This window comes from Hemiscyllium ocellatum, chromosome 8 (assembly GCF_020745735.1).
Source record: "Hemiscyllium ocellatum isolate sHemOce1 chromosome 8, sHemOce1.pat.X.cur, whole genome shotgun sequence".
NCBI lineage: Eukaryota > Metazoa > Chordata > Chondrichthyes > Orectolobiformes > Hemiscylliidae > Hemiscyllium > Hemiscyllium ocellatum.
The window spans coordinates 64,387,797-64,411,861 of NC_083408.1; the positions used below are offsets into that span (position 1 = coordinate 64,387,797).

A 24,065-nucleotide genomic window follows, 5' to 3' on the forward strand; every position below is an offset into this window, starting at 1 on the left:
TAGAGAGAAAAAAAGTTGTATCCTTACTTCTAGGATAATCCTTGATAGTTTAGACGGAACAAAGTTCAGTAGAGTTATGCTATAATCTGGTGCACAAGATTGGAAACTGCATTATATACTAAGCTGCACAAAAGGTTTAATGATCAGTCCATCTGTCAATGCCTAAAACCATTTCAGTACACTTTGCAGGGCAATAGGAGAGATCACTGCTCTAAATGCAGCTCAGCAGACCTATTTAGGAAAATATTTTCCTGCATGTACAACTTGCGTAAAAAAAAAATCTGAGAAAAAGTGGGTTGATGAACAAAATAATTTCTAACCATCTTTGATAAAAACCATGGTGCAGATCAGTATCTGAAGCACAAGCCCTATTTTAATACTCCATGACAATTGCTTGGGGCACCAAGCTGAACAATTTTCACAAAGTACTAAGCAGCAATCACTGTTTTGGTTTGTGACTTTTCCTCTGGAAAACATTACCTTCAACACTCTTCACATAGCGAGGAGGCAGAAACAATACTGAATGCTATAGTGAAAACTGAATCTTACAATTTCTACAATCTAATAAAGAATTTCCCAAATATTACAGTAATTAGTATTGATGTTCTAATTACTCCAGACAACATTATAGCACTTCTGGTCAAGTACACATTTAAAACAATTGGAAATGACTAGAAACTCCAGCTTTCTTTGCAAAAATTACTAACATTAAAACAACATTGCTGCCTCTTGTCCGTCAAGTCTTTTTGAACCCAGAACATGATAATGAAGACAGACTAACTGATCAGAAAGCTGGTACTGAGCACTACATTACAATTTTCCTAAGAATTAAAAGAACAAAATATGACTTCACACCAGCCAAAAGAAATCAGTTATAAAAACAAATACTGTATTACCAGGAACTGCACAAAAGGAAGATGAGGGGGTGTAACAGTAATGCCACTGGACTGAAAATCCAGAGGTCCAGGTTAATTATTGCCATAGAGATAGATATAAATCTTATGATGGCAATACATCTAGAACATAAAACTAGTAACAGTAATGGTAACCATGACAACAATCAATTGTCGTAAAAATCTATAGGTTAACTAATGTCCTTAAAGGAAGATTATCTGACCATCATCCAGAACTACACCAATAGGGCTGACTCTCAATTATCTAAGCAAGCAATTCCATTCAAGGACAACAAATGCTGGCCTTGTTAGCAATGTTCACAGAAAAAAAAGATTGTTTTTCTTCTGTCCAGACTCAAACTCAGATTAACTGACCAACTTCATCATCACTCACTCACTTCTGAAAAGGAAACCAAGTCTAGCAACCAAACACTAACAAAAATGTAAAATGTAAGCGTAGAATATTATATTCTATGAAAAAATGTCAGGCATCTGCACTAGGACCAACTACAAGATGAACCTGTTCTGAAATGTTACATACACTCTACAGGTGGTACTTGAACCCAGGCCTCTAATTCAGAGGTATGGACATTCCCACTGGACCAAAAGAGCCTCCTTTGTCCACATTTGAAACCGTAAAATTTGCCTTGCAAAATTAAACTCCAATAGTAACCATGACATCAAAAAATTAATTGTTGCCACAAATACATTGGCCAAAATGAAGAGACCACAAGGGTCCACAGATTTGCAAACGATTTGTCCAAGTGAGTAGTAAATTTGACTTGTACTAACCCCAAGAAATAACAGCTCAAATTAATTTATGCTATTATTTACACTATACAATATTTTTCTGTAACATTTACTGTTCTGCCATTTCCTCAACAGAACAGCTAACTATACAACAGTCCCCAATTAAAATCTATGGCAAATATGATTTTGCTGTATAAATGCTGTTTTGATCAAGACTGTCTATTGGGTTGTTAAATAATGAAGTGATACACTTCAGCGATTAAAAACAGGTTGGTGATTTTTTAAAATACATGGCATTTCCAGTGTTTGCATAAAACTCAACTACATGTGGAAAAAAATCTCAAAATCATCCATTATATTCAAATCAGTTTGGACAAGCCTCATTGTCACTTTCTAATATAGTTGCAGGTTAAACATAACAGATAAGTTGAATACTCTGTGGACTTGCTAACCAAAAGAATGAAATGTGGCTTAATAAGTAAGTTTAAATTTTATTTAGATATTTAATGTAGTAATTGGTCACACAAGGCTGCAGATGTTAACAAAACAAACTGATTCCACAAAAATCAAACAAACAAACCTGTTACAGTTGGAAAGAAACAAACAGCAAGGATTTCAAACTGTTCTCAACATTCAATGCAGAAAAATTAAACTCCACTCAGATCTCAACCTCCACACTGCTTTTTCTTTCTTGAACTATGAGAACAAATTTACCTGAGTCATAGAGATGTACAGCATGGAAACGGACCATTCGGTCCAACTCGCCCAAGCCGTCCAGATATCTCACCCCAATCTAGTCCCACCTGCCAGCACCCAGCCCATATCCCACCAAACCCTTCCTATTCAAGTACTCATCCAGATGCTTTTAAAATGTTGCGATTGTAGCAGCCTCCACCACTTCCTCTGGCAGCTCATTCCATACACACCCTTAGGTTGCCCTTAGGTTTCTTTTATATCTTTCCTCTCTCACCCTAACCCTATGCCCTATAGTTCTGGACTCCCACACCCCAGGGGAATTTATTGTATTTATCCTACCCATGCCCCTCACGATTTTATAAACCTCTATAAAGGTCACCCCTCAGCCTCTGAAGCTCCAGGAAAGCAGCCCTAGCCTATTCAACCTCTCCCTTTTTCGTCCAAACCTGTCAACAGCCTGAATTAAAACTTACTCAATTCTAACCTGGAGACTGTTGTATACCATACTCTCCTGACTTGGAAACTTCACACTAGACAGAGGGAATAAAAACTGCTTTTGTTTTCTTCTGAAAAGAACTAAAACCGACTAGGAAATAAATTAAACACTTGCTTTTGAATTTAACTCTTCACAACTAAAGTTTGGCATTTTCTGAACTGAACACAAGTCAAAACTTATAGCTTAACATGGTTACACAGTGATAAACCCAAAAATATAAACTTCTTAACCCATTAACCTCAGCACTTGATTGCATCATAGATCTTGGAACTTGTGCACCGAGGTCACAGAATGACTGATCCTTTTTGAAGAGCCAAAGTACTAAATGTTAACTATTTGTTTATTTTTAAAATGATCTAAACTGCAAAAGTAGTTAACACACAGCAAAAAAATTGAAAAAGTATCCCTAAAGAGGCACTTTCAAATCAATCATTACTTCGTAACACCGTTCCCTTGTTGTTATTTTAACAATTAAAATTAAACTGTAAACAAGAATTCATAGAACCATACTTTTACTTATTTTGATCACAGTATTATTTCCTTTATGTGTTCTTGACTAAACATCCACCACAACATTGGTTTTGCTAGCTAAGTGAATGGTTTTTAAATTGGGTGGCTGTAATATTAAGCTCCAAACAAAATCTTGAATTCAAGTCCTCAAAAATGTGCCCAAAAACACATTGTGGTAATTATAAATAAAAGTCTCTTCAGAGTTGTTGCATAAATAAAGTATATAAAATTGACATGATGCTAAATCAAGACTGTCTTTTTCACCGCTGTTGGAATATTTCAGTATCCCAGCTTCTAATTTCCTGGAAAAATATCTTGCCTGCTAATCTATCCACCCTATCTTCATTCCATTGTAATTCACGTTAAGTTAAACGCCATTATTTTTGACCAAAATTTCTCACTTTCATAGACTTAAATATTCAGTTTGATGTTATGATCACTACTTTGTTGGTAATCTTTTACTCAGCAGTAATTTAACCTCCCTCATTACCCATTAGCAGCTCCAAGTTAACTTGCTCCCTGCCTGGCCCCATGGTACATTGCTCTTGTAAGTTATTTCTAATGCTCTCTAAAGTTTTAATATTTTATTCTGTTTCCTGAATAACGCTGTATCCTGCCATTGGATTTCTGAGAGTCATGTAAAACTTTATGATACCAGATGTGACTATTGAATTAGTGCTCATTCCTCATTGCCTAACATTGGAAGTGGTTTCCCCCACCCCAAAAAAAGTGATTAACCACCAATGAGTTACTACAAATGATTATAGAAAATTCATGATATAAACCAATGTCATGTTTCTCATTCTAAGGACACAATGAGACATGTCACTAGGAAATCTAATAGAGGTGTGATCCTAGTTATGCCTATACTGGATAAACCAGATCTTTGTTATGAACTGGTTTGATCGGTATTCTTTTCAACAATAGAATGCTTTGAAGAAAATGGGTAAGAAAATGACAGGCAGGATTCAGGGATTGAATTGAAGTGACAAAAATGTTATTATTCAAGTTTACCAAATTAACAAATACAATGACTAAATCGCTATACTGAATACGCAAGATAATGATTCTAAACTAACCAAATTTATATTCTAACATTCAGGATTTAAATTTAGATAAATAAGAATTAACAGATGAATGGTCAATGAAATTCTCACCGCATTTTATTGTAACCAAGATAAATCCTGACACTTCTCACTAAAGCTCCAGTACCTTTGCAAGAAAGTTCCAACTTTTCATTGTTTTACAATCTGGCCTTAGAACAGCATCAAAACCATGCACTGAGACTGTCTCAACAACAGACAGATTTGCAGGCAAGACAGTAAGGCAGGCAGTGGCAGACATTTAAGGAGGTAACTCATGACTCCGAGCAAAAATACATTCCAGTGAGGAAGAGCAATTCTGAGGGGGATATATCAACCCATGATTAACCAAGGAGGTTAAGGAGAGTATTAAGCTGAAAAGGGAAAAAAAGCATATAAAAAGAGGGCAAATTCAGTGTTAGTCCCAAAGACTGGGATAAGTTCAGAATCCAGTGTCAAAACCATGCACTCTGACTGTCTCAACAACTGTTCCCACCAAAACAGATCAAGGATCCTGAAACAGCTCCCAAGTGTCTAATTAGTATGACAATTCCATTTCTAAATTTTTTAAAAATTATACTAGCGTCAACAAGCTGCTGAATTTCTGAACTGCATAAACAAATATTGCTATGGGCTTCTTTTACCCCACTTATGACTATGCTAAACTATCAATGGCTCTCAAGGTTTCTTATTAGTCCAAGGCTTTATCCATAGCATGGATTCACCCTAATTTAGGGCTTAGCCTGAACCTTAACTGCCTGGAGTTTGCTAACAGTAGCATTTGTTCGGCCTCAAGCAGCCATCTTGTTTCAATACACTCTCCTTTCAGCTGATGTTACCTCCTCTCCCGGATAACATTTAAATTGAAATGAGATAACCTTAAGTACCACCTATCTCCATGATGATGTAGCCTCCTCTGAGCTGGACTTTTAGCTTAATAACAATTTCTTTTTCAATCTGATGAAATAAATGGGTTTTAAATGCCTCTAAGTTCATAAAACAATTTTAATGAATTCAGTTTTAATTCCCAAAATGAAAAACAATCTTTCAGGTCTGGCCTTATTGCAAGTAGTTTAGATATTTCCAGCTGCTAATCTCAAAATCAACTTTTGAAGGGCAATATACTTCAAAACGCTTCTATTGCATTTATCCAATTTCCTCCCGTTTTAAGTTATAGAAATGAAATTTTAATATCTACTAAACACACGAACCATGAACTAGATATTTGCAGTAGAAATGGAAGTAGCTTATTTCCCTTCCAAACATGAAAAGAAGTTATCCTAAATTTCAGTGATTACAGTAGTTATTCATGTTAATAACTGTATATTGTACTTAGCATAAAATCATTCATGGATGTATGATCTACTGTAAATGCCTGTCCAATTCATTAACTGCTTACAGGAGGTGATTGACAAAAGCAGCAAAAGAAAAACCTGCTGCATGCAAGTGTTTAAAGTCCGGAACGTACTGCCTGAGATGGTGGAGGATGTAGTTTCAATTAAAGTATTCAAAGGGTAGGAAACTTATCTAGAAAGGAAGGATATGCAGGGGAGAAGGGAGAAGAATTGAATGAGTAAATCTCTGTTCCAAGAGCCAGTACGGACTCAAGTAACATTCTGCTGCACTGTAACAGTTTAGTGGTTGTGCGAACAATATTCCAAACGATTTGTTTTCTGACTAAAACAAGTGTTCTTGAATTTCCTTCCAATGGTATGACTCTATAAAAAGGTTAAACCTCAACTAGTTCATGCTTATCCAGTAACAAAAGAAAAACTTACAGCAACTGTCCTTCATAAGGAAAATATACACATTTTATCTCTAATATCATTTTGGTCAGGGTATGGTTATGCTTTGAGGGACTCTGCATCAAGGTTTTATTTGGAGCTCAATTTTACTGGACTATAAAAACTTAATATCATTTAATTTGGCTTCAAGTCAGCATCTGAAAGAGGAGAAATTGATTTTTTATGAAACAAATTTCAGCATTTGCTGGTTCAACTGCAGAGTTCCAACTAGCCCCTATTTTTGAAGAGGCATTTCTCTGTTTAGTTTTAATACATTTTAATCCAATAATTTAATTGAGGAAAACTGGTATTGGGAACTAATTTATTTCAAGGTACTCAGTATCCTATTGACAAATTAGATGCTAATAGTCAATGACCTATATCCCAGGATTCTGAAAAGGAGACAGCTAGCTCCATTGACTGGGCAGCTGGTTTGCAATGGAGTGTGATGCCAACAGCACAGGTTCAACATCTGCACTGATTTAGGCAACCATGAAGGTCTTGCCTTTGCAGCCCTATCCTCAGACTAAACAACCACAAATCATTTAAAGAGGCCAGCCCATAGGGCTGCTATGACTATAGAGACTTTAACTTCCATTTGCAAAGATGGAGGATGTGAAGACTATAATTTTTCAAAATTACAAATGCTCTAGAATGGTCCCAGAGGATTGTAAGTTAACAATCTGTAATCCATGGTCCAGCACAATCTTCACTGTACCATTAGCAGCAGGGCAGGGTCAAAAACGGATTGAGACAGAGCATGCCTACAGCAATGCAGGCTTCATGAAAATGAGGTGCCAACCTGGTGAAGCTACAGATAAACTAATTGCATGCTAAGCAGCTGCCTACAGAATGCTGCTTCTACGAAGATATCCAGCCACCAACAGATAAGATCAAAGCTCTGCAGTCCTGTTGTATCTAGTCCCGAAAGGCAGTGGTGCATTCTGGATTAACGAGCTGTACATAAATTCCAATTCTCAAAGTGCCAGAATCTAACATGAGTGCGCAAAATACATGACTGAAGATTTTGCAACATTTTCAGTCAGAGATACCGTTCAGATTATGTGCATCACTCCCCCAGAGATCCAGAGTACAATAAATATTTCTTCAGTCAATTCAGTATACTAGATAGAAAAATGATTTTAGCACTTTATTATATCCAAAGGCTAAAGACACCAACAACTTTCAGTTTTAATGCTGAAGACCTTTAGTTCTAGAACTAAACAAAGACATTCTTTGGTCAATGTGCTCCAGCGCACCGAACCAACAATATCAGTATCCAGGCATGCACTATCCACAAAATGTAGAAAAAGCTAATTAGTGTATTTGTCTACTCTCAATATGGACCAAAGAACTGAATTTTAAGAGATAAGCTGATAATGCTGACTTCCAAGACAGCATTTGACAGAGCATGGCATCAAGGAAACTTAGAAGATTGAAGGCAATAATAAAAAAAGAATCAGATGGAAAACTTCCCTCACACAAAGGAAGACACTTCTGCTTGTTGGAGACCAAACATTTTGATCCCAGGACATCTAGGTTCCTTAGGACAGAGATTCTAACTAACTTGTTCAGCAATGTTGTTATTATATACTTACAGGGCAGCACCGCTGCCTCAGCACCAGGAACTTGGTTTCGATTCCACCCTCAGGCAAATGTCTATGTGGAGTTTACACATTGTCCCAGCAGGTGTGGGTTGCTGCCAGTTTTCCTCCCACAGTCCAGCAAGTTAACTGGATTGACCAAGCTAAATGTGGTGTTACAGAGCAGGGTAGGGTGCTTGGTCAGGGTGGGACTTCTTCGGAGTGGTAGTGCAGACTTGATGGCTTCTTTCTGCACTGTACAGATTCTATGATTTTACCTCTGGAGCAGGTGGGACGTAAACATGGGCCTCTTAGAACTGCCTCCTACACTAACATTGTACCACAGAGCCCGAGGTTTCTCAGGACAGTATCCAATGCTGTTTCAACCAATTAAGGTCAGATGTAAATGATGCTCACTAATGATTTGTGTTGCCATTCACAATTTCAGATCATGAAGCAATTTGTGACCACATGCAACAAGACCTGGACCATATTCTGACTCGAACTGATAGTAGGTAGTGTATTCACACCTTATAAAAAGTGCCAAGAAACAAGCATTTCCAACAATGGAGAATCTAACCACCTGCCATTTACATGAAACACAATTATCACAGATGAAATTCCCCGCTGTAAACATCCTACTGGTTACCAAAGCCCATAAGCTTAATTGGATCAGTCATTAAGTACTGTGGTTACAGACAGGTCGGATGTTGGGAATTCTGAGAAGAGCTTCCCACTGACCCTTCACCCGGCCTTCCATCGAAAATGAAGAGAAGTCAACAGCATCAAGGAATTTTCTGCACTTTCAGCCGTGACTCAAGAACTAGGACATTATCAAGGATAATCAACTCACTTGTCTTGAACACTTCAAACTGCATATCACTTAATATTGCTTTAAATAAGAAGTTTCTAAATACAATTAGTACTGCATCCAGCACAATAAACATTCAATCCCCACACCACCAGTGACAGTGTACACTATCTATAAAGATGTTCTGCAGCTTCTTCGACAACATCTTGCAAACCCCTGATCTTGACTACATAAGGAGGTATGAATTGGAACAGAAATTCAAGCCACAAACTTTCCTCACTTGGAAATATATCATTATTCTTCACAGTTGCTGGATCAAATTTCTAGAACTCCCTCTTATAGCATTGTAAGCATATCAAACATATCTGAATCATGGCAGTTCAAGGTTCACCACCTGCTTCTCAATGGCAATTAGGGACATGTAAACTGAACATCCCATGAACAAATAAACAAAGATATAAAAGTGCTCAAAGATATAGAGTCAGAGATGTACAGCTTTGTATAATTAAATACTAATTTAATTAATCCAATTTCTCAAAATAAGTCCATTATTAATTGTTGGTCCCCTCATCTTTATCTGCATATCATCCTTTGTAAATAGAGATAGGTACACAAATCAGTATCATTGCATGTTTTAATTCCTAGCTGTACTTCAATATCAATTCATTCAATCCCTGCTTTTTCTGCATCTTTGACAGTCTTTATCTTTTCTAATTATTAACCTTTAGAAAGACTGAATTCATTATTTTTAATTCACATCATAAACTCTACTCCTTTACCACCAAGCCCTTCTCAGATAACTGACTCAGATTGTACAAACACATTTTCGGTTTAACCTCCACACAATGCTTAACATTAAAGTGAGTTTACGTCTCCATACCCTCTGCTAAGATCAGATAAAAATTGCACACCCTAATTCATTAGACAATCAAACAGAACTTTCAAAACATATTGTAAATTCTAAATTCAATTACTCCTTTTTCCTCTTAGTTGGTTTCACAGTTCATCCTACAAATTCAGCTAATTCAAAACTCTCCCTACCACTAAGATTCTACTCATCAATCGCTACAAATCTTAAAAATAAAGAAAATCCTTTATAAATTTGAAATATTGTTGCATTTTGGCACCAATCACTTGAGCACTTTAACTGGAGAGCCACAGATAGTCATACTTAGCACAACTCTGCCCGATTCCAAGACTTCAAATTTTCATTAGAATACTGGTGCAAGGCCAAATAAGTATCTATAGTATCGGAAGTATAATATGGATTGTATCATTCAGCATAGCGATAAAATGTAGTAATCCAAATATGAAGAGTTATTCACTAATCTGAGTAAATTTTACTACATTACTTATCCGGAGCTATAGAATACACTGATATAAGCTCCCTATTACTGAGTGATATTGAATTGTGTTTTTGCTGTCAGTAGAGGGCTCTGCAATTATACAATTCAGGTCTTGACAAGCAGTCTTGAAAATGCAAGGAAAGGATGTTGCTTGATTAAACGTTAAAACAAAAAATAATGCTTTTGTTTAGAAAGTTGAGCTTAAGACACTTTAATAAAGCTGAATTGGGCTTAATACTGTGGATTGAAAATGAGAAGCAGCATCTAGTCAGATTGGACCAAACTTCAAGTTACACTTTTACTGACATCAGAAATCAGAACCACCACACACAAATACATAAATGGCACCAAAATGTGTTATGTTCTACCAACAGGAAGTATGCAACTTGTTTACTGTTCAAGCTCATGAATTATATCCTTCCTGTAATTGATTATTTTCCACATCCCACTACTTCCCATTAACAAGGTTGTGTGTATCATTATCTTACAAAAGGTCTTTGCACAGGGAAGCAGACTTTGAAATAGTATTCTCTGAATTGTGTGGTGAACTATGAGCATAAACAAACTAAATTTTCAAATATGTTCTCTTTTCCATTCTATTACTATATATGCAACCTGTTCTACTGACAGTCTGATCATGTTGTCACACTGAACAATTGTCATTCTTGCATTATAAGTATTCAGAGACCCCTGAACAAGTACAATAATAAACTTCAATTCCATCCAATGTTTCCAAATCAAGTCAACAGAACCAAAATGCATGCATTCTTAGTGAAAGTTACATCAAGTATTTCAAAGCCACTTTGTAAAGTCCAATGTAATAATGTTAAATCTAAATGAGTTTGAAGCAAAATTTTCTAAACTCTTCAAATTTTGAACAGTGATTTGACTCTAGTTTAATCCAGAATTATTCTGGAAATAGTATATAATCCAATCTTTCTAAAAATATCATGAAGAAACCTTAATAAAAGCGTAATAACATTGTGCACATAAAATGCTATTTTGCTCCTCCTCAGAAGTCACTTTACAATTCATTTGATTAATGGTAAAATATTAAGAGAGATCACCCAACAAATGAATTATCTACAAAACATTTACTTCTAAAAAGGTGACAGAAATTTGTTGTTTCTAACATGCATTAACTAATTCACCACAATGAACTTTGTTTTGGTGATATCATGTGCAAAAACATTTTTAAAAATTGAGAAAATGAAGTATGCAGGTGGTCAGTCAGCATTTCACATCAAAAGCCCTACATCTGAAAAAAATAAACAAACAATTTTGCTGAAACAGAACAATGAGAAAAATGAACAGGAAACAAATTACAACCTCAGAGTTAGTCAAATAGGATATATGATGAACAGCCACACAGGAGGTTATTCAATTATATAAAAAGAACAAGTGTGACACTAAAATGACATTTACAAAACAATAATTTGGAAATTTTTTTGGGGGGGGGAATATTGCGGGGGCAAGGTTTGGGGTTGAAACCCTGAGAATATTCAAATCCAGCAGCTCAAATGGGAAGATAAACAGAATCTAGTGCCACTTTAAATTTATACTAGTTATATCCTCAAATATCAGTGCATATTAATTTCCTCAAAATTTTCTGTACTGCTGCTATCAAAATACATCCAGAATGTTCTGCCCCTCTTACATAAAACACGCCCAATGCAAAGGACCATATTGATAGGGATTTCTTTCATTGTCAGAAAACCTGCACTATACTTCACAAGAAAAAAAAGTCTTCCTGCCCCAATGGAGACCACCAAAAATGGCACAATGAAAAGGATTAAAATGCCCTTCTGGAAGCCTTGCAGCTCAAAAGTATACTGCACTTGATAATTTGGGTTTACAGTTACATTTCCATTGATGTAGAAGGCACAGACTTATACTAAAATATCAGAGACACTATATAACTGCATCCCCAATTAACATGTGAAAATTAGTTATTCCACTAGATCCATTTTGCTTCCTTCCCTCCTTGCAACATTTCCTTACTAGACACTCAGTGGCTGTTCTTTGTAGGCTGCATTACTTTCCTACATACATCTCAAAAGTATGTGAAAAATGAATGAGTGAGATCAGGAACTCAGTGATCACAAGTTGCAAAACTGGTAATGCAACATAGTAGAGTGCTGTCCAAATGTTTCATCAGGATGTACTGTACTGGCTGAAACAACATGACCATGACTCAACCCAAGTAGCCAAACATCTCCCACACCTTTGCCTCCCATCAAATGAAGTTTAAAGGGACAACTCACGCAATAAATACCAAGATATTCTCAAAAAAAGGGACAGCAGAGCTTGACCTCAAATAATTAATCTATGGCCTTTGGCCCTCATGTTCAGGGAAGCAGACAAAAAACATATTTCTGTGTAAAAGTTTTTCAAAAATAAAACACAAAAGGGGTATTGCAAATCCAAAACTCTTCTTGAAAAGGTAGTATGCTGAATATTATAGAACAGGAATATAAACAATAAGTTAGAGTTAAGCATGAATAAATGAGGCATGCAAACTCCTGTCATCTGAGTTCTCAATTTATTAATGGAGATGACAGGAGTTTGCATGCCTCATTTATTCATGCTTAACTCTAACTTATTGTTTACAACCCACCAGTACCAAGACATGAACAAAGACACAAAAACAAATTTTCTATTGTAAATAGAGGTGTATGAAAAAAATCAAATTAAAGTGCCAAAGTTCAGAGCAGGGGAAAAAAACTGCAATAAAGTAGGGCCATCGATGGAAAGAACCAGCATTCCCAAGAGAAGAATCTAAATAACTGCAATTTATAGTAACACCCATGCTTTACTCCAAACACATTTGGTTTTAAACAAAAGCAATTTATACTTCTGTTTAGAGTTCTTATGTTCCCTTGCTGTGTTGTTTTAAAAAGCAGACCTTTACATTGCTTGGCATAGACTTGTATAAATTGTAATCAAGGTGCAACTACTCCTAAACAGATCTTGAGTCAAAGATTTGCAATCAATATTATGTAATGTTCTGCTCAAAGTCTTTTTGAATGCAGTTTTACTTCCCTGAGAAAGCTGAGAGACATTTACAGGTCATTCAGTTCTGGTATAATCAGATTTTAATTACTTTTGATGGTCAAGTTCTTTGTCCAGTGTTCTATAACTCTTTATACACGCTCTTTCTGAAAGATGTTTCATTGAATTTGTGTATAAATCAACAATACTTTGCACTGACTACATGAAATTACAAACTAATTAATTAGAAATTGTTTCATATGAAACTTGTGATGCAATTGTAGCAGTTTGCACATCTATATGCCACAAAAAGCAATTTTATAGCAAACAAAGTTTTAACACTTTCAAAAATAAACTGTATACTACGGAGCACATGTTGCAAATTATATGGCCGTGTTTTTTCCTGATTAACACAATTGTGCCACACAGGCATATGCAGAGGTGCAGTGTTACAAATCAACAGAATAAACTATCCTGCATTGCATCAAAATTATGTTCACAGTGCATATTTCAAAAATACTACTTTAAGCATTAAATCACATATTAGAAATATTGGGACAAAAGTTATGGAATTATGTTCAATGGGAATAAAGCACAACCAAGTTAAAAATTTGCACATTTGAGAAAGATACAAATAGTCAAAACACCTTAAAAAGACAAGAATCTGTACATCGACCCCTCATTCTAAATAGGAATAATTTGGAAGATTGCATTTTCCTTTAATAAGGGATCATACCAAGTTCTGCTAAAAGCATTTTTGATTCTAAACGTTCCGACCTAATGCTGTAAAGATTAAAATCTTCAAGTGACATATCAGATAACCCACCAATGAATTAATTTATACTGTTATCACTGGCTGTAAGAAAAATCCAAATTGCTCTGGAACAGATGATATTTGTTTTGTATACGGAGACATGATCTGGATATGCCGGTGTTGGACTGAGGTGTACAAAGTTAAACATCACACAACACCAGGTTATAGTCCAACGGGTTTAATTGGAAGCACTAGCTTTCGGAGCGCCTCTCCGAAAGCTAGCGCTTCAAATTAAACCCGTTGGACTATAACCTGGTGTTGTGTGATGTTTAACTTTGTACGGAGACAAGTATTATTCGATGTCAACTAATCTGTCATTGTCCCTCACACCAAGGTAAACAACCTTCACCCAAATTATTTGTCCGTGTCGACTGAAGACCTTCACCCACGTACCAATTGTAATATCGCATCCTGTGCTCATATTCTGTCATCGCTTTAATTCTCAACATATTGACATAAGAGTTCATTTGGAAGAAGAGGTGAAAGCTACAATATCAACCTATGTTTTGCTGTATATTCTTACCTCTTCCCTTTAATGAAGCTATGCCTTTTGCTCCTGTTTAACTTTTTTCTCCAATGACCTCACGCATAAAATCGGACACACCCAAAATTACCATTCTATTACAATCCAAACACATCTTATCGCAGTGCATATGCACACGTCAATCCCCGTCAAACTCTCAGCCGCTTCAGGAGCGCACGCCTCTCAGTCACATTCAGCTGCAGTCATACTCTCTCCAGTAGTCTCCCCTCCCTTATTCCATGATTAAACTGACTGCAGATGGAATTGTACGTACTCTAGTTGTATTCGTATCAAATTGTATTCCCAGTGGTCGTAGATTGGAAGGGAGTGTTTGCCCGATTTCCTCGATATTGTTACGTGCAAGTCTGACGAAATTAAATATTTCAGGGCAAAGCCCAAAAACAAACCCTCCCACAGCTTTTTTTTAATTCCCCCATATGCCGTTTTCATTCAGCATCGCACGTTTAGAAGGGTGGAGGCAAAAACACGAAATCCCTTTTACAGGTGATTGCTCTCATTAAATTCCAGCCCTCAACCCCTAGGTCTCCCCACTCGGGAATATTAAATAGCAACACGCCGCAAGCTTTAAAACATTCAAACATTATGCCAGCTTCTCCCAACCAGTCACAGACATTACGAAGGGGGGAGGGTGGGGGAAGTCACCTTCCACCCAAACCAACCTCACCTTAAATAACAATAAAAAAAAGCCACAAGGCTGACAAACAAAAGGATAGAACTGGGAAAGATTAGTGATTTCTGACATGTGGGCTTAGCGTTTTAATTCCGTGAATCAGAAGAAGGGAATCAGGCGAACGACTGACAGCATTATTCCTCGCATCTCAGCCTCTCCGGCACAAAAATCGCCCCCAAACTCCTCTCCCGGCACCAAAGTATAACAGCTGCAAATGGGTGGGATTTAGGGAGCCTGGTGAGAGAAAAAGCCTCCCCCAGCGGTGGAAGGCAGACTTAGAGACAATCCTGCAAACTCCGAGCGTCTCCCTTTTGTTGCCGGCTCGCCTGACAATAAATATCTCGCAAACACAGGGGTCCGGTCAGTGGCGGTCCCCCCCCCCCGGACCCCCTGCACTAACCTGAACATTTCCGCACACTTTCCCCCTGATGAACCAGCCGAACACAATCAACCCTAACCCAGCCGCAAATCTCATTTCCTCCAGGGATAGTAAGACAACAAAGATTGCTCACCAACAAATTCCACCCATCCGTACAGCAACGTCCATATTTTTTTCTTCCTCCCCTTTCTTCTTTACAAAAAGGATTCAGTTTAACAATTTCCTTTCACTGCAGGTGACATCATCCTATTCGACCCCACCGAAGACAGCAGCCGACCTCGTGCGCATGTGCCCCATTGGTTTGTTGTACGCGATGAGCCATGGGAGTTGTAGTTCGCGGGTCTCAGGCAGCTAGCAGGAAAACCAGCCAATTAGGTAGAACTACAATTCCTAGGGGCCACCGCTAGGCTAACGCCTCTTCATTTGCAAGGCCAGTAGTTATTGGTTGTCCTTCAGGGTGCGGGTGAATGATGGTAACCCTTTTCTCATTGGCTGACGGAGGGCGGCTTTGGTCAGGCATGGGGTTGTCATGGGGATCACGTGCGCCGGTCGGTTCATGGCCGCGGGCACGGTTGGACCGTTGGCCATGCGCTGCACTGTCCTGTCACAGACCCAACAGCACTCTCTTTCACAACGAGTCGTTGTTGTCCTCTTGTGTTAACACTCTGGTGGAGTCACGCCTTATCTGTTGCCACATCTCAGTGAAATGAATCATCGCTCATCGTCACATGTGAGCACTTTAAACTATCGCCAAGTTCAATTTAGTGTTGCCTTTCAAATTCGTCAAAATGGTCAGTGCATTGGTGTCTGCTTATGTGGGCACGAGCGTAGGGCAAAGGTCTATTTGAAATCAGTCAGATGGAAATAGTTCCTAGGTGCACCACACTGAGCAGGGGCAAAACCTGATGATACAAGGAGCCATATGGCTCTTATTACATGTGTGTCAAAGATCGAATACACTGATCATCCGCAAGTCTGCAATGTAATACCTATCTCAGAAACCCACGGTTGTTTATACCAAACGCATGATTAAATTAACTTTCACATACGTCGAAACTTTATTATTTTGCAAACAGGTCATTGGCTCCTTAGAAAATTAATCACTTGCCCAGACATATTTCAGTTTTTTTTTACAAAAGCTAAAATAGCGAAGTTAATACCCGATGAGCACTGGTTTAAAGACCACCATTGACTGGACTTACCGTTTACGGCTTTTTTAAAAAAAATTCAATCCGATTTTACATCCCTCTGGTAAATCATAAATTTTGCTGGGTTTAATTGTGGACTTCATTGGTTGTAATTAGCTTTGGGACGTCCGATGGACGTGAAAGGCGCTATATAAATAATATATTCAAGCAGTTCTCTGATAAGCTATTTCTGTGTAGCATTGTAAAAATCAGTACAGTGAAATAACACGTTTTCGCAACTGGAATTGTACACATCACGTGACATTAAACATTTCACGAATAATGTTTTGTGTACATTTCTGTTTCTGTTTCTTAGTTTAAAAATAAGCCACGTAGTTTGTAAAGTTCATTAAAAAGCTTCTGCATTGCTTGGTACTTTCAAAATAATGGACGCTGGTCGAACAGGGGTGGTGACTCAAACCTAGTAAATTTGCCACAGAATTTCCAAAACAAATTAAAGTAAAATCAATAAATGTAATAACATGCCCTCAACATTCAAAGGATGTTTGCCGAAGTAATGTTCTGTAATTACGTTGAGCGATGGCTTCTGTTACATAGACTGGTTTTACAACATTTCTGCAGTAAATTAAAATGCAACAAAATGGCATTGTTGCGTTCAGATGACCACATAACTCAATTTCTGCAAAGAAATGAAAATTGGACCCTAATAGAATTCTCAGCCCCAGGGAGATTAGTTTCTTGATAGTTAAGTATAATTTGCGATAGCAATACTGAGGCACCAATATGTCAAATGCAATTTACAAAACTTATAGTCAAAGAACTTAAGTAGCAATGACCTAAATTATCAAGCATTTGCTCACCAACAACCTGCTCACGTATGCTATTTTGATTTAAGTTGATCGCACAACTGACATTACAACCGTGATAAAATTGCACACACAGATAAAAAGCTGAATTCTAGCAACAGGGTAGAGTCACTGCCCTCCACATCAAAGTATATGGAGATAGAGAAGGGCATCATAGGTCTCAGAACTAGAGGGTAACATTGTAGTGGCTGGACTCCTAATTAGTGCAAGAACATGGTTAGATTCCTTACAGTGTGGAAACAGCCCCCTCAGCTCAACAAATCCACACCAACCCTCCGAAGAGTAACCCACCCAGACCCATTTCCCTCTGACTAACACACCTAACCTGTGCTGCAAATGTGTTGCTGGTCAAAGCACAGCAGGCCAGGCAGCATCTCAGGAATAGAGAATTCGACATTTCGAGCATAAGCCCTTCATCAGGAATAGACGTCGAATTCTCTATTCCTGAGATGCTGCCTGGCCTGCTGTGCTTTGACCAGCAACACATTTGCAGCTGTGATCTCCAGCATCTGCAGACCTCATTTTTTACACCTAACCTGTGGGCAATTTAGCAAGACCAATTCACCTGACCTGCACATCTTTGGACTGTGGGAGGAAACCAGAGCACCTGGAGGAAACCCACCCAGACACAGGGAGAATGTACAAACTCCATACAGTCACCCAAGGCTGAAATCAAACCTGGGACCCTGGTGCTGTGAGGCAGCAGTGCTAACCACTGAGCCACCGTGCCACCATTATTGGAGGCTACTCATCTTAGCCTTGATTCATTGCTGCTTGGGATAATGCCCAACCATCTTCAGATGCTTTATGAGCCACCTTCTCTCTAACATATGGTCAGAAGGTATCAGTTTGCTGATAATTGTTTAATGCTCAATTCTATTCCTCAGATAATGAAGCAGTTCCTGTGCATATGTAGTAATAACTAGATAGGTAACATTTATGCTACACAAGTGCAAGGCAATAACTACCTCACACAAGAGACAATGTAATCATTTCCCATGTCATTCAGTTGCATTATGATTGTAAAGTTTTCCACCATTGACATTCTGAGGTCACCATTGACTAGAAACTGAAATGGGACTCGCACATAAATACTAGTGAAATTAGCATCTCTGGACCTTCTCTAAAGCCATTCAACAAACTACAAGGCATAGTCAGGGAGATGATGAAAATATCCTCCCCTTGCCTAGATTAGTGCATTTCCAATGACTCTCTAGATCCTCAACACCATGCAGAAATGTACTTTAATCTTCAGAGAAGCCAATAACTTTTATTTGAACAGCTAAAATGATAAAAAATATTAAGTTTTAGACATTTACCATAATAAAACCCTTAAATACTATTGATTAAACACTGTTGAGAAGCAATTTACACTTCAAACCACAGAATAGAATATATAACTTGATTTTAATTTAACTGAGTGAACATACATTACAGGTATCAACTACACTTTCCTTTAAGTAGACATCCAGTACTACCAAAATTGGTCCAAAGTAATTCTTTGTTCCCAAAGCTCTCAACTTATTTTGCTTCCTCATAGAACTTACTTCATAGCAAAGCTTAGGATAGGGTGATTTTAGGGCCCAATAACTGAAGACTAAACTTTGAGAGAGCCTATTGTGCTTGTCAGGGGCATGGGCTGGGGCAAGGAGAAGCTCTTGAACCTGCAATTTTTGTACCTACTCCTGCTTCACCATGAGAATATTACCAAGATCAACCCTCTATTGCAACCTTGGAGAATCTGTTAAGTTCTCACAAACTTTGTCCTTTCAATCTGACCTTAAGCTTTCATCCGTTTCTGGCATAGTGAGCTATAGAAAATGGTGAGGCTGTCTCCTGGACTCCCAGCAGACCTGGTTGTAATATTCACTGATATTTTAGGAAATTCTATACTGTAATAGCTCTCTCTGCAATCTTGCTCTTTGCAATGTAAGTTCACATGGCCTTTGTATCTAGGCAGAAATGTTGATTTCCTTTCATTCACAAGGAAGCTATTCGACCCATCAAGAAGCTGCTGTTTCTCCTGTGGGTAATCCAGTAAATCACCCTATCAAAACCGTACCTTTAAGATTAAATTTCTTTCAAGTTGTCATCCAATTTCTTTTGAGAGTCATTTATAGTCTCTGCTTCCAGGCCATTGTATGCACCAAGGATCACTCACTGTGGATAAGTTCTTCCTCTCACTCCCCCTAAATTTCTTGCCCACAACCATAAATCTGTCTCTCCCAGCCATTAGCTACTGAGAACAGTTTTAGTCTTCCTGATCCAAACCTATCAAGATCTGGTACACATCTGTTCAAGATCTCTACAATCTTTTTGTCTTTTTCATTTCTGGTATGTGGCATTGCTGGCTGTGTCGGCATTTATTGTCCATCCCAAGGGACATAGAAACTTAGAAAATAGGAACAAGAATAGGCCATTCAGCCCATCAAGTGTGTTCCACCATTCAATATGATGATGGTAAATCATCCAACTTGGTACCTTGTCCCCGCTTTCTCCGTCTTTGATCCCTTTAGCCTGAATGAGACAAAAATGGTGGTGTAGAGTTGTTTTTCAGGGTGGAAGCCCATAACCAGCAGTGTTCCATAGGAATCGGTACCAGATCCACTTTTGTTTGTCATTTATATCAATTATTTGGGTGAGAAAGATAGGAGGCATAGTTGCAGTTGACACCAAAATTGATGGCATAGTGGACAGTGAAGAAAGTTAGTTAAGAGTACAACGAGATCTTGATCAGTTGGGTCAGTGTAATGAGGAGTGGGAGAGTGGAGATTAATTTGATAAATGCAAGGTATTGCCTTTTGGTAAAACAAACGAGCAGGCTTTATACAGTTAATGGTGAAGCCCTGGGTAGTATTGTAGAATAGAGATATCTAGGGGTTCAGGTACATAATTCTTTGAAATTTGTGTCACAGGTAGAGAGGGTCGTTGAGAAGGTGCCTTCATGGCTCAGGTCTTTGGGCAATGGAGTTGGGAAGTCACGTTGTGGTCATACAGAACATTGGTGAGGCCTCTTTTGAAGAATTGTGTTTTTTGGTCACCCTGTTGTAGAAAGGATATTATTAAACTGGAGAGGTTTCAGAAAAGATTTACCATAATGTTGCTGGGACTGGAATAGACTGGACTTTTAAGAATAGACTGGGACATTTTTCATTTGTATTTGTTAAAAATATCAACCTGCTAATCGACAACATATAAGGCAAAGTGAGTCTTCAACACGTCTTGTCTTCAGGAAACTTTGTACTCCATCATCCTGCTTTGCTCTGTCAATGGAGAGCAAGATGCTTGCATTTTTCCATGTGTACGCTGCCTTGATAACTTATCTGATAAACTAGTGGAGTGCAATGTCACCTGCTATAGCCTGAATTTAGACCTTACTGCAAAAATGAAGAATCATGATGACCTTGACAGCCATAAGCAATTTTGTCTACATCCTTGTGTGAAGATAAAGTTGTGGATGAACCAGATGACAGCTTGTTGACAGCTTTTTTTTTGAAGTGCAGGATTTCTTATTTACTATCCTCCTTAGTTTTACCTAATCCTAGAGAAATAATATCTCAATCTTCCCCATGCACACAACATCCTCCACAGAGTTGTCATTGTATTTAAGTGACTAAATAAGTTAAATTCCTTTATGTTGCTTTGGATTTGAGAATATTAATGGCATTTTGGGTTCAACTTTGATTTTTTGTCTTACTGTGACATTTTGAGAAGAATTTTCCTATTTTCAATAAAATATTTTGTCATGTGAATTGTCTGCAATGGCCCAGAGTGAATTTTATCATGCAATATTCCACTCCTCATTAATTATGCAACAGGCTATTTGGCAACCTTCTCATGGAATCACATGGTTGGAGAGGCTTAAGTGCTCACCATCCTGCTCATGCCATATTTAAACCCAGTTTCATACTACTTAAGATGCTACAGGCCAGAAACTCAAGATAGACATGCAGGAGGCTGGTAGAACAGAGCAAACCAGACAGCGGGGAGTTAGGGGTCAGGGGGTGTTATGGGAAGGTGGCGGGAGGTATGGTAGGGCTAGGTGAACACAGGTAGAGGGTACAACCCAGTTGGTCAATGCGAGGAATGAATCCAGTTGGTAGCTGGAAGAAAGAGTCAATCAGAGAAATGAAAGGGAGGGAGAGGAACTGGGAAGGGAGTCAGGGATGTGAAAGGAGATTATGTGAAATTGGAGAACTCAGTGTTGAGTCCTTCCAATTTTTTTGTCTGAGGTATGAAACCAAAAAATTGTTTGTTGACTTGGTGGATTCTGTGTTGGATGTAGAGGAGTAGAAGTCCTCCACATGTTGGGAACAGGAGGCCTTGAGCTGCTGGAAGGATGAGGAGAGGAAATAGAGGTGCTCTAAGCTTCTTCCTCTCCCACAACCCATTCAGTCACCCTCCACCAATACCATCCTCCACCTCCAAGCAATCTCCCTGAGGTAACAGTGGCTGAAGGACCTGAACTTAAGGGAATCTATATTTGCCAGGATTTGGTGTTGGAGAGACTGTTAGGTCTGAAGGTTGATAAGTCTCCGGGGCCTGATGGTCTACATCCCAGGGTACTGAAGGAGGTGGCTTAGGAAATCGTGAATGCGTTGGTGATTATTTTCCAGAGTTCGATAGATTTGGGGTCGGTTCCTGAGGATTGGAGGGTGGCTAATGTTATACCACTTTTTAAGAAAGGCGGGAGAGAGAAAGCCACAAATTCACCTGCACCTCCACACACATCATTTACTGCATCCGCTGCACCTGATGTGGCCTCCTCAATATTGAGGAGACAGTCCGCCTACTTGCGGAACATTTCAGAGAGCACCTCTGGAACACCCGGACCAACCAACCCAACCACCCCGTGGATCAACACTTCAACTCCCCCTCCCACTCCACCAAGGACATGCAGGTCCTTGGGCTCCTCCATCGCCAGACCATAGCAACACGATGGGTGGAGGAAGAGCGCCTCATCTTCCGCCTGGGAACCCTTCAACCACAAGGGATGAACTCAGATTTCTCCAGTTTCCTCATTTCCCCTCCCCCCACCTTGTCTCAGTCCCACCCTCGAACTCAGCACCACCTTCCTAACCTGCAATCTTCTTCCTGACCTCTGCGCCCCCATCCCCACTCCGGCCTATCACCCTCATCTTAACCTCCTTCCACTTATCACATTTCCAACGCCCCTCCTCCAAGTCCCTCCTCCCTACCTTTTATTTTAGCCTGCTTGGCACACTCGCCTCATTCCTGAAGAAGGGCTCATGCCCGAAACGTCGATTCTCCTGCTCCTTGGATGCTGCCTGACCTGCTGCGCTTTTCCAGCAACACATTTTCAGCTCTGATCTCCAGCATCTGCAGTCCTCACTTTCTCCTAGAAGACATCTACAAAGCAGGCTGCTTTCAAACCAGCTGCTGAAGTCAGGGCTGCAGTTAGATGTCGTGGGAGGGAGTGGAAGAAGAAAACTTACTGAGTGCACATAGGCAGAACAGATGACACATAATTGTAAAGACATCATATGTTCATTTGCACTCTGTGTCTCTAGAATCATTTCCGGTGTCAACTCCAGTTAAGTTGCACTCACATGAGAGATGAGCAGACTATTCAGACATTTGAAGGATAAAAAAAATTACAATGGCCAAACATTGCTCATCTACCACAAGCAACGGACTGCTTGACTACAGATAGCATTAGCCTCTAAGGCTGGCTCATTGCATTGATGGCAGCCAAGACTTTGCATTTTAATGTGGACTATACTGAGGTTAGATATGGTGTTCAGGGATTGTGCAATGGCCCAGCCTGTGTACATCATTGTACATTTGCATCCACTTTATAAATGAGAGAATATAATCCATGGTGATTTCACACATCTCTTCAGGAAAATGTTTGCTCTTTTCAAGGCGGCACACTGCTATTCAAGGCTAATGGCATTTACCATATCCACTGTCCTTCATTGAGCATTGGTCTTCTGAGCAAAGCAATGCAAACTGCCTCTCTTAGGTTCAAAGTTGACGAACAGGGTGCTCAAGCATTTCAGGACAGCTTTTCAGCTTACTTGCAGTCTGAAGTATTGAAGGTTTACCACTGGTGAAAGGGTCAAAAGAGTTCTTCTTAACCTGAGTGGCATGGGGCAAATATTTTCAGCAAATTATAGCAGAAATGACTACTGGAATATGAAGTATGATGAGGCAGCTTTGCTATTGACAATGTTCAATACATCTTTGGATAGTGCAATTTCATGAGAAGCTTCTTGAGCTTGATTGGATACCACCCTTTCATCAAAAAACAAAAGACAGAAACAAAAATTGCTGGGCAAACCCAACAGGTCTGGCAGCATCTGTGGAAGGGTTCTTCAGAACCCCTTTCCTCAACGTTTGTGAGTTGTAAACCCACCAGAAAACCTCATTACCGCCAATGGAGAATTACTAAAAGAGAATGTGGAATCTAATACCACTGTCTCAAGAAAAGCAATTCAGTCACCCCTAACATCCAGGAATATATTCCAATGCCAGTAGCTTGTGTGAAAAGTGACTTTTGCTGTAGAACTACATTTGGACATTCTGTGAATACTTATTTTTCCTAAATTTAGTGTTACATGGCCAAAGAACTTGAAAGATGAGACTCCATCAAGTTTTTTTCCCCCCAGATTTGGAGATTTTGTGTTTGTGAATGAAAGTTTTCAAGAACAATCATTGTATTTATTTGTACAACTCAAA

The 24,065-nt window shown here is 38.8% G+C and overlaps 1 protein-coding gene across 3 annotated transcripts in view; it reads right to left on the minus strand.

Annotated features, from left to right (window-relative positions):
* Window positions 1-15,628, minus strand: part of daam1a (dishevelled associated activator of morphogenesis 1a) — a 166,998-nt gene extending 151,370 nt beyond the window's left edge. The window contains exon 1 of one of the 3 annotated variants that reach the window (XM_060829105.1): window positions 15,483-15,628. The gene's annotated coding sequence lies outside the window, so the exon portion shown is untranslated. Of the gene's footprint in view, window positions 1-14,279; window positions 14,324-15,482 lie in introns of those variants that run through there. The other 2 variants (XM_060829104.1, XM_060829106.1) reach the window with 2 other exon arrangements.
* Window positions 15,629-24,065: the final 8,437 nt, after the last annotated feature.